Source organism: Haliotis asinina, chromosome 14 (assembly GCF_037392515.1).
Source record: "Haliotis asinina isolate JCU_RB_2024 chromosome 14, JCU_Hal_asi_v2, whole genome shotgun sequence".
NCBI lineage: Eukaryota > Metazoa > Mollusca > Gastropoda > Lepetellida > Haliotidae > Haliotis > Haliotis asinina.
Window position 1 is genome coordinate 47,921,595 of NC_090293.1, and position 12,183 is coordinate 47,933,777.

The window sequence follows — 12,183 nt, forward strand, 5'->3', positions numbered from 1 at the left end:
TACTGTGCATCATCTGAAGGACGGGGATGCCATATTAACTAATGAAACTGACATAGCAAATAAACTTGGCGCAACTTTAGCCAAAAATTCATCTTCATCAAATTATGTCCCTGAGTTCCAAAAGTATCAGAAACAAGAGGAAAAGAAAAGAATCAATTTTAACTCAGACAATGGTGAAGACTATAACGAATTATTTTCGTTGCATGAGCTCCATACTGCCCTTGAGCAAGCTCATGATACAGCAACAGGAACCGATAATATTAACTATCAACTCCTAAAGCATTTGCCCGAATCATGTTTAGAAGTCCTTTTAGGAATTTTTGATCAAATATGGACGTCGGGGAATTTCCCAACTTCATGGCGTAATGCCATTGTTGTCCCTATTCCAAAGCCTGGCCGGGATCATACTGATCCGTCTAATTACAGACCAATATCTCTAACGAGTTGTGTCTGTAAAACCATGGAACGTATGGTGAATAATAGATTAACTTGGTATCTTGAAACCAATAACATTATAACAAATATTCAATGTGGTTTCAGGAAAAATCGTAGTACCATTGATCACTTGGTACGTTTAGAATCCTTTGCTAAAAGTGCTATAGTTAATAAACAGCATGCTGTATCAATTTTCTTTGATCTTGAGAAAGCTTATGATACGACCTGGAAGCATGGTATTTTACAGGATTTGCATGATTTCGGTTTGAAAGGCCGTTTACCTCTTTTTATATCACAGTTTTTACAAGACCGGCAATTTCAAGTCCGCGTGGGTTCTACCCTGTCTGAACATTATAATCAGGACCAGGGTGTTCCACAAGGGAGTGTTTTGTCTGTTACTTTATTTAGCATTAAAATCAACAGTTTATCCAAAGTTTTAAATGATTCGATTGACGGATCACTTTTTGTGGATGATTTTAATATTTCCTGTCGTGGTAAAAATATGCGTACTATTGAGAGGCAACTGCAGTTATGCTTAAATAAAATTAATAAATGGTGTTTTGAAAACGGTTTCAAATTTTCTAAATCGAAAACTAATTGTATACACTTCTGTAGACGATATAAACCACATAAAGACCCTGAATTGTTTCTAAATGGCACTGCTATTAAAGTTGTTAAAGAGACCAAGTTCTTGGGATTGATTTTTGACTCACATTTAACGTTTCTTCCCCATATCAAATCCCTTAAGACTAAATGCCAGAAGGCACTTGACTTGTTGAAAGTCATTTCTAATTGTAAGTGGGGAGGAGACCAAGCTACCCTCCTACAAGTTTATCGATCATTGATCCGTTCGAAACTTGATTACGGCTCCATCGTATATGGTGGAGCCTGTAAAAGCAACCTTAAACTTCTTGATTCTGTCCATCACCAAGGTTTGAGACTTTGTCTTGGATCTTTCCGAACTTCACCCGTTGACAGTCTTTACGTTGAGGCCGATGAACCATCTCTTACACAACGTCGTATAAAATTATCCTTACAGTACATTACTAAATTATCCTCTAATGAATCTAACCCTGCATATAACTGTGTGTTCAATCCACTTTATCAGGATTTGTACGACAAGAAGTCTTCTCTTGTTCCACCTCTCGGACACAGAATTAAACCATTTCTTTCTTCGGCCGGCATTAAGCTGGAAAACATAGCTCCCTGCCGTCTTCTTTCTTCTCCTCCTTGGCAGTTAGTTAGACCACAAGTCGACCTAACATTATCTTCTTTTAAAAAATCCGAAACTAATGAATTACAATATAAACAAGAATATAATCAATTAAAATGTAAATACAGTCACTACAAACCCTTATTTACAGATGGTTCCACGGACGGTGGTGCAGTAGCTTGTGCCACTGTCATTGGATCCAGAACAATATCTTCTAGAATTCCAGATAACAGTTCTATTTTTACTGCAGAAGCAAAAGCCATATTAACGGCTGTCAAATATATTCAAAGACACCCTAAACATAAACAATATATTATCTATTCAGACTCTCTTTCTTGCCTTCAGGCGATTAAAAATATTTCTTGTAAACATCCACTTTTAATTGAAATTATTGAATTGTATAATGATCTTGCTACTGGCCAGTGCGACATCGTCTTCTGTTGGTTACCCAGCCACGTTGGCATTTCTGGGAACACGCTGGCTGACCTTGCTGCAAAAGCAGCACTCAACAAATCTGTGACACCACTTCCTATTCCATACACTGATTATAAAGCAATCATTAGGTCTTACATCCATGATCTGATGCAGAAGAGGTGGGACACCCAAGTAGGTATCAACAAATTACATGAAATAAAACCGTATATTGGATACACCTACTTGGTTTGTCAGTCAAGATTTGAAGAGGTCATTATGCGACGATGTCGTATTGGCCACACACGATATACACATGAATATGTGCTTAAAGGTGAGGATCCTCCTTTTTGTATCCCTTGTGATGAAAGAATCGTATATTCCATCACAAGGGATAAGTATTTCAAATCAAGAAATATGAAGGATCTTTTTAGTAATGTTAGTTATCATTTAATCATTGCGTTTGTAAAGGAATTAGACCTGTTACATGACTTGTAAATAGATAAATATTTTATGATTGGAAGTTGAATTAGCAACTGAGATTGTTAGTGGCTGTATCCTCGAAGGGGGTTGAAGTACCGTAAAATTATTGTCCTCCTAAGAGGGTACGTAAGTCCCAAACAGTTGAAGTCAGATTTAATGTTCCACGTTTTTAGTCGTAGAATATGTGTAATTTTAAAATTGTGGCTAATCTTGCATACAGTCGCCAGCAGCTGAGGGGATGGTGTAAATCCAACTAGGAACCATGCAGGTAGCTGGGGTACTGTAAGTCCCCATGGTCCCTAGTATGGTGATCTACCTTCGGTTGTTGGTGATCTATGGCCTGTTTTTATATTGTACTGTCCAAATAGTGATAATATTAGCTTTTAAGTTTCTACGCTAGTTTTAAATACTAACTGTGATAGTCTAGTGGTTTTACTGTCCTTCGTCGACAGGTTCTTCATAATATGATTATATATTCCGTTTTATGTCACATATGTTCTCGTCACAATATGGCTGCAATATTGCCGACGTGACGGTAAATGATAACTCACTCACTCAATATTAACGGCTCTTCAATATATTCAAAGACATCCTAATCATGTACAGTATATAATTTTTTTCTGACTCTCTTTCTTGCCTTCAGGCTATTAAAAATTTGTCTTGTAAACATCCACTTTTAATTGACATAATTGAATTGTATAATGATCTTGCAACTGGCCAGTGCGACATCGTCTTTTGTTGGTTACCCAGCCATGTAGGTATTTCTGGGAATGTGATGGCCGATCTTGCTGCTAAGGCTGCACTCAACAAATCTGTGACACCACTTCTTATTCCATACAGTGACTATAAAGCTAGCATTAGAACTTACATTCGTGATCTGATGCAAAAGAAGTGGGACACCCAAGTGGGAATAAATAAATTACATGCCATAAAACCTTATATTGGTTACACTCACTTGGGCTGTCAGTCCAGATTTGAAGAGGTCATTATGCGACGATGTCGCATTGGCCATACGCGTTACACCCGCAGTTATTTCAAAAAAGGCGATGATCCTCCGTTTTGTATCCCTTGTGATGAGAGAACCACGGTCAAGCATATCCTGCTTGACTGTGTTGAATTCTCCATCATAAGGGATAACTATTTCAATGTCAAAACAATGAAGGATCTTTTTAGCACAGTTAGTACTCATTTAATTCTTGGATTTTTAAAAGAAATTGATTTTCTTATTGAATTGTAATTGATATATTCTGTAGATAGTTGTATTTTAATGATTGGTAGTTTGAATTAGTAACTTGAATTGTTAGTGGCTGTACCCTCAAAGGGGGTTGAAGTATTGTAAAATTATTGTCCTCCTAAGAGGGTACGTAAGTCCACAAACATTCACAGTAAATTTAAGTCTACCAGGTTTTTAATTGTAGTATTCATGTTCTTTTAATTTTGGCTAACCTTTCGTACAATCGCCAGCAGCTGAGGGGATGATGTAAATCCAACTAGGGTCCATGTAGGTAGCAAAGGTACTGTAAGTCCCCATGGTCCCTAGTGTGGTGATCTACCTTCAGTTCTTGGCGATCTATAGTCTGTTTTTATATTGTATTGTCTAAATAGTGCTATTAGTTTTTTACTTTCCATACTAGTTTTAATTAAAATTGTGATATTCTAGTTGTTTTACTGTCCTTCGTTGACAGTTTTTTCCACATGCATATATTTAATTTAAATGTTCTCGTCACGATATGGCTGAGATATTGCCGATGTGACGTAAAATATTAAGTCACTCACTCACTCACTCAAACATGATGGACGGTCGGCAGCCGGACCATATGCGCACAGGACGCATTGACTAAGGTATTATTTAATTCTGAGCATCGCGATGACGAAGTTCATGCCTCTCCCTGACATCGATGGCGCGCACTATGAAGGGTAGTAGCTCCGGAGTTCCCACTTGATCACGATGTCTTGCAGTATAAGATTTTCCTGGGCAACAAGCAATCGGGAACGGACATATCCACGATAGGCACTCCAAACCGTGACATTAATCCTTCCGAATTGGTCCATTTCCTGTACACAACACTGGGAGGTTCACGACGTCACCTCCATACTCTGATCCTGCAATCAGTGAACCGTTGAGAGAATCTGGATTGGATTCATTGGATTTCGTAAACACAACCCTGTTCCACTGCCTCTGAGTCCATCGGAAGTGCCGTTGTTCCCACAGCTGCCGTTGACGTCGGTGTACGGGTGTCACGATAATGGTTCCACGATATGGTTCCCGTACATAGAGGTGAGCGGCTCGAGGGCGATGACGTATGACTGGCGCAGACACATGACCGTGGAACAGTTTATTTCTGGTGAATGGTGCAGTGACAAATGCATTGCGACATTGACGTAATACAATATAGGGGTCTGCAGCTTGTGACGCCACACATGATCGACCCGGACGGGAATGGTCAGGTGTGGAGCCAGTTAACTGAAGAAGTGCCCGTAGCTTATGGACTGTCCGGCTACTGCATCCCATCATCCTCGCAACGTCAGCTTCGGACGTGCCCGTGTGACATTTGACAGTCGAGATATTCAAATTCACAGAATTAATTCTTTTTCTTAACTCGTTTTCCTGATTTGCCAGTCTACCGTGCCACAAAAAACGTGTGTCTCATGTGGTAACGTGACAAGTGGTAGGTGGAAACATTCTTTTGGTCCCAAACTCGTTTGCCTGTGCTACACATAAGTGCGCATGGGCAATGATGTGCGGCATGTCGTCTTTGGCAACGTCTGTACTGTCAATATTCATGACAACTGTCACATAACAAACGTCAAGAGACAGACAAAATCTACTCTGACTGACCTTTCATGAGCACTGAAATTAGAAGAAATATGTTTCCAGTGAGTTAGCCTCCAGGTGATTAATCGATAAAGTTAATAATGCATAGGAGCAAATATTTACATTTGTGTGATATCGTCCATAGTTAGCCCCTTAAGGTTGCACTATACCAGAAATAACAATCAGTGAAACGTGATCAGCTTCTATGACCAATATAGGTTGGTAGTTCGTTCATAGACTTTGTGGATGCAACACTGCAGCTCTATGGCGTTGCCTGTACACAAGACAACACTCAGACCAGATAATATAGTCATTAATAATGGCCAATCCATTTTTTAAATCAGAATATACATACAAACGGGGCCACACAACCAGGCCTGTTCAGTAAACTATTTCTCCTTAAAGCACTCTTGTGTGGCCGAAGAGCAATTCTAAAGATGAAACCTCTTTCTACGTCTTCAGCAAGCTATGCGTGTATCTCCAACTGACGAAATTCGATGATCATCTCAAAGGATAAATATTTTTGAATCATGAACTATGAAGGATGTTTCATCAACGTAAGTTCTCATTCAATTATTGTATTTTCAAAAGAATTAGATTTGTTGAGTGACCCGTAAATAAGAGAATATTTAATTATTGGTAGTTTAGATTGTTAGTGTCTAGTGGCTGTACCTTCAAAAGGGTTGAAGTACTGCACACTTATTGTCCTCCCGAGAGTCCCAAGACGTTTGATGTAAATGTAAACTTACTGGGATTTTTAGATGTATTATTCTTGTGGTTTACTTGTGGCTAACATTTCCTATACTCGCCAGCAGCTGAACAGATGGTGTAAATGCAACTAGGGTCCATGCAGGGGTAGCAAAGGTACTGTAAGTCCCCATGGTCCCTAGTCATTTGTTGGGGATAGCCTCCTTTTTATATTGTATTGTCCAAATAGTGATATCAGTTTTACCTTTCCACACTAGTTTTAATTCAAATTGTGATATTTTGTTGCTTTATTGCCCTTCGTCGACAGGTTTTTATGAGATACTAATAATCCTTTTCATATCGTCACGGCATGGGTGCAATATTGCCGAAGTGACGTTAAATATTAACTCAGTCACATGTGTATCCATCCATGTACTTTTTATAACCAGGAAGTCTGTTCTTTATAAGATATAATGTTCTTAACGAGTAGTATAGGGAATGGGGGTTCTGGATCACTTTCAAAAAAAGTCTCTACAACGCCTTATTTACTAACTAAGGCTTTGGTTGGGCCCTTAGCTCTTGCTACTATTACCCCTACTACAAAAAAGTTGGCGGTAATTACTGTGCCTATGTCACGTTTATATCGATGAAACAGTTTAACGTGAACCGCCTATGATCTCTTGCTACTCTTAACATGTGTTGGTAGGAGGTAACACTGTGCCGTACGGTACGATCAATAATTCTTCTCTTACAAACCCCCTACCCGGCCCATCCCTCAAGTAGTATAACTTAGGTTCGTCGGCTTTCATATCCACTTTATCTATGTTGTAAGTTTTGACTGACCATATAGGATCGGTGGCCCGCTTACGGTTATCACCCTCGTGTTCCCCCGGCTGGTATAGATACCTCACTAGGGCCCTATCTGGTATCTGTTTCTCCTTCCCACGCAATGGAGCGGCCGACTCTGCAACTATTGATTTTAGTTTGATAGCGTCTGCCGGTTTCTTACCGGTGAGACGGGTGACTTCATGGTTGATTGCCGACACCACCTTGGGTAACCTCGTGACCCATTCAGTCGATCGTTTTCCAGGGGTGGCCATCTCCCTAGCATACTGATGGCCGAACAAGCGCTCAGCCAAAGTCCTGTTAAATCTCTCAACTATGGCTTGGCTGCGATGGGCTCCGGCCGTGCCACGCCTGACCTTTGTATCGTGTTTGGCTAGCAGTTGTGACACGGCACCCATGAACTCCCGTCCGGGGTCAACTTGCAGCTCTGTTGGCCACGTCAGCGGGCTGCGTTTGTATATGCGTTCGAATCCTCTGGCTACCTGGGCCGAATCTTTCGTGGTCAAGGGTTCGGCTTCCTTGTAACGACTGGCTACGTCCACTACGGTTAAGGCATACTTGTACCTCTTGTCGTGGGGTAGGAACAGTAGGTCTGCCTGGTGAACGCTATTAGGTATGTTAATACCGAACCTCCTTCTAGGCACGTAGCGTGGTGCCGGCAAATAGATCTGCCACAGGGCTTGTTTTTCAAGCCACGCTTTGGCTTCCTCCAGGGGTACTCGCGCTATTTTAGCTAGCTTATCTACTGCGCTAGCTCCTTTCCAGTACCCACGCGGGCTGTAGTAAATAGCCTCAAATTTTTTCATGTCCATACGCGTATGTGTTTATCCCATCAATAGCTATCCAACGTTTCGTGTCCATAGGCGACAGGGACGTCTTGTTTATAGTCAGTCCGTATATCTTATGTCCATCACTTCTAAGTGTGTTCATTTTATGCCTAAAGGTAGGGGTCTTGAACAGGGCTTCCTTGAATCTGGCGTGTTTGATGTGTTGTTTCACCACATACTTCTTAACCCCCTTAGCCTTCCGGATCTCACTATTGTCGGCTTTCAGTATGGAGTACATCTTAGGTCTCAAACCTATGTACTCGGCTATGGGCGTGCCAGCACTCTCGTCCTTCATCTTACCTAGGACCTTTTTATTTACCGTACTGTGTATGGCATGGGTCTTAGGGTAGTCGCTGGTGTCGTATAAATCGAGGTGTTTTTTCATGTCCTCGTACACGTCCTCGGTTCGAATTTCTAACAGCAGGGAATCCGTGTCAGTGTACAGCACTTCACACCTGTCGCCGTACTGTTTCTTGAGCTCGTTGTAGTAAAAGTCGTACATCAGGTGTTTGGATAAATCGAGGATGCTCATCCCCACGTAAACAGGCCGGTTGAATTTTATGTGGCTTTTCTTCATGTGTAGGGCAACCAGGTTGTCTGTGAATATCTTACTACGGTTGAATGCCGGACTGACTATCAATCTCCTGAGCTTGTCTTCCTCACTCGACCGAACCAGCTTCACGGTCACGCGTTTCCTCAGGTTCTCCATAGTCTTACCAAACACCGAGTTGTTCATGAGCTTGTAGAGATTTTTCTCAAAATCACTGGTGGCATTTTTTCGTAGGTCTGTGGTCATTCTGATGTAGGGCTCCATCCATGGGCTCTGGTCGAACATGAGCACCCTGTGTATTTTGGTCAGCCTCATACCCAACGACAGGTACAGCTGTAGGTTGAGATAGTGAACGATGTACTTGGTCTTATTCATTAAGTTAGGCACGAGTTTTTCAACGTCTGTCACACGCCTACCTAACAAGTTATGTTGGTACTCAGACATCCAGTCTGGGTTAACCCTCATACGTTCGGGGGCCAGGGGGTAGCTGTTGTGTGATGTGTGTAATTCCTTGGTATACTCTAAGTCAACCTCGAGGATATACCCTTTGTTCGAATCTGGTGCAACCCCCATAACATCAACGTGGGGTACCCATTCGAATCCCCCTGTAGGTAGATACTGGCTCATGGCCCAGCCGTACAGGTTGTTTGCGTCGAGGTAGAGAATGTGATTGGTTGGCTTGTTAGGATCGTAACCTTTCACGTATTGATTATTTGCTTTCGCGTATCGTTTGGATGCCATGGAAATCCCACCTCGCAAGCCTTTCTCAATGAATAGGTGCATGTCGTAATCTGTGAGCAATTCCAAATTAACTCCGGTCTTTTTAAGCAAGCCGTCCCACGACAGACCTGGGCTGGTGTAATACCATGCGGGGTCGAGTTTATACTGCTTGAAACACGTCCGCCTAAACGTCTCAAACACATCGGCTAACAGCAGTACATCTGTCCTCAAGTACAGGTCGTGATAATCACCCAGGTTCTTACAACCCAGTTTATTCCATACGTTAGTCGCGTGCGAGTAATCATCTCGTGAGACGGACGCCTCATTCAGCTTGCTATAAAAGCAGTCAATAGGGGGTAGTCTGGTCTCGGTGAACTTGACCCAACTATCCATGTACTCATAGGGGTACACACCCTTCCTCATAAGCAGGGGTCTAGTCTCGGCGTCTGTGTATCGATCGGTGATGGGGAAGGCAATGTTGGCCTTGACCAGACTGTCGAGTGACGACAGGAGGAACTGAAACGAGTCAATGAACCTAAGTCCTTTTAAGCTGAAGGAGATGTATCTCTCCATGTTGTTGGGGATGCACGTTATATTACCATCGATTTTCGCGATGGCCTGCATGATCAAGTGTGAGTCGTACCCTCTCAAGTTGTGAAAGACAACGGGGATGTTTATTGTCTTAGGGTTGATTTTAAGCTTGAGGTTGCACGCGCTGTGAGCGGCGCCTCTATACTTACCAGTTATGTGGCAGTGATCTCTCACCGAATCACCGTTAAGTGGTGAGTCACACACGTGACAGTTAGTGCTACTAGCGTGAGCTAGCCTGTCGACTCGGGTCATACGCATGGGAGCGATTCTATACAATGCATTCCTAATAATTTTTTCTTCCTCCTGCAAACACTTTAGAAACCTTTCAGCCGCGTCAGGGCCCCTATACACTACCGGAGCTTTCGTTTCCCGTCACAACGGACGACAATGTATCCAAACCCACAGGCTTTATGCTCTTGTGTTTTGTGGGTGAAGCTACCACTGGGGGGTGTGGGGGATTCCCCCACAACCAAGGCTTCGAAGTCGGCGTATATGATATAAGGCACAGACATTTGGTTCTTGTGGTTACCGAATTTTAGGATATTATCACCTTCCTTAGGCATGTCGACTCGTATGGCCGTCTGCCCCACACCTTGGCAATCCTCCCGGTGGGATTCTAATAAATCAGCTCGTGTGAAGCCATGTAGGCATCGTTCACAGAAGTGGGTCTTTTCTCTGTGTGCCGATTGGTCATACAACAGCCTGCTAAAGTGTTTTATCCATGTGTAGTGATACTTGTCACCTCGCTGGATCATGAATATATTGATAACTTGGCGATCCTTCACCCCGCTGACCCTGTGTACTATTGTTGTGTTACCTTCGTGCCCAAAGATATTTATAGCCAGATTATTCTGTTTTTCTACTTTAGTGATCTGGGATATGGGGGTGGGTTCATCTATACCATCCCAGTTGAGCCCATCGTCTTGGGGATAGCTAGAAAGCCTATCTGAATTAGTGTCAGCTGGAAATAAGGCTGACCTGATAGCTAACCTCAGGCAATCGTTTCCTCTATTCTTAACGTTTACTATGGCATGTTTGTTCCTATAGTAGGGGGCAAGGCTAGGTATGACCCGCCTCTGAACGGCACGTAGTTAGCTATGTCTAGATAGACATTATCGATTTTATCTACAGCCCACCCGGACCCCAAGTGTGTGTAGCGTTCTAGGTATTCTCGTATCTGCTGAAAACTGGCATCGATTGATGTGTCAATGGTCTCTGTATGTGTGACGACCTCTTGTTTACCTCGGAAGTAAGGCTGAACATACTCAGTGAGGTCCCCAATCTGCTTATCGAGCGACATTTTCACTGTGATCTGAAACTTGATACTTCCTAGGTTATTTAGTTCCTGGTTGACCTTATCAGCTATCAGAGGCTTGATATCTGTAATGTCTATGTTTCTATCAACGTGCATGTGCCAACCTCTCAAATAGTTGCCTACAGCGCGCTCAGTGCGTACAAACTGTAGGTCAATAGCTCTATTCTGTCGTAATAATTCTAAAAGTTGTGGTTTCCTCATACGGGAATACCCGCCTAAACCCAAATCGTGTGCCTCGGCTTTCAGTTGTTTTACAGTGGGACGTGCTACGAGGGTATGTGATAACAATTCGACTAACCCGGCTCTCCCCAGTTTTGAATAACCCGTGTATCCAAGCTGTTTTGCTTGAGCTTTTAATTGTTTTACCGTAGGGGCTTCTAAACCTAGTAATCTCAACAATGCTGACTTCCGCATTCGAGAATACCCGATCACACCTCTCTGTTTTGCGACCCGCTTAAGCTCGCGTACAGTAGTCATAGTGTTTACACCTAAGAGAACCAATGTCTAATTGGTCCACAGATAAAAAAATATGTTTCAATCCTGTATATTTTTATTTGGCATGTCTTTAAGAGAGCCGCCTAGGTGAGGACCAATTCTCGGAAGTCTTCTATCATGTGATAACCGTAAATCTCAACTTCCGCATTCGAGATCACGTACAGTAGTCTATCTTGAGCAGTCGCCTACGTTCTTTTATGTAGCCCTTTTTATTCTCGTAGATGAGTTGATGTCTGACTACGTTCGCTCCGTGAGCTTTACATAGACAGTAGTGCCCTTTAACCCCGATACCACACACAGAACACGTGTAGTTAGGACTTCCCATATGGAAACAACAGAACCCCTGATTCCTGCATTTCCTACCACAGGCCTCGGTCTTCCCCATAAGTATGTATTCGCATCGGTATGGAGCGGGTCTCATGTTTACTTATATAGGTATTTTAATTTAATTGCTTCGCAACCAACGCAGTAGCTGCTATACCCAACACTATGAAGCCCAGTTCACGATTCATTTGCCCCTTGGATGGTGTGTAGTACTGAGCGAGTGTGGGTTTATTGAGCGGTTCCAATCGTTTACCAGTTAGTAGGTAGTATTCTTTCATTGCTTCATCGACATCGTTTTCACGCGTGAGTTGTTCGTTAATAAAATCGATCCTCTGGAGGCGTTTTTTAGCGTACTCGGCCTGTGCCTTTTGTAAGTTCTCAGTAGCGAGATTGTGCCGCTTCCTTTCTTCCTGTATTTCAGCCGCGTGGTCATCTCGTAGTTTCGAGAAGAGGAAATTACTCCCGGAAAAT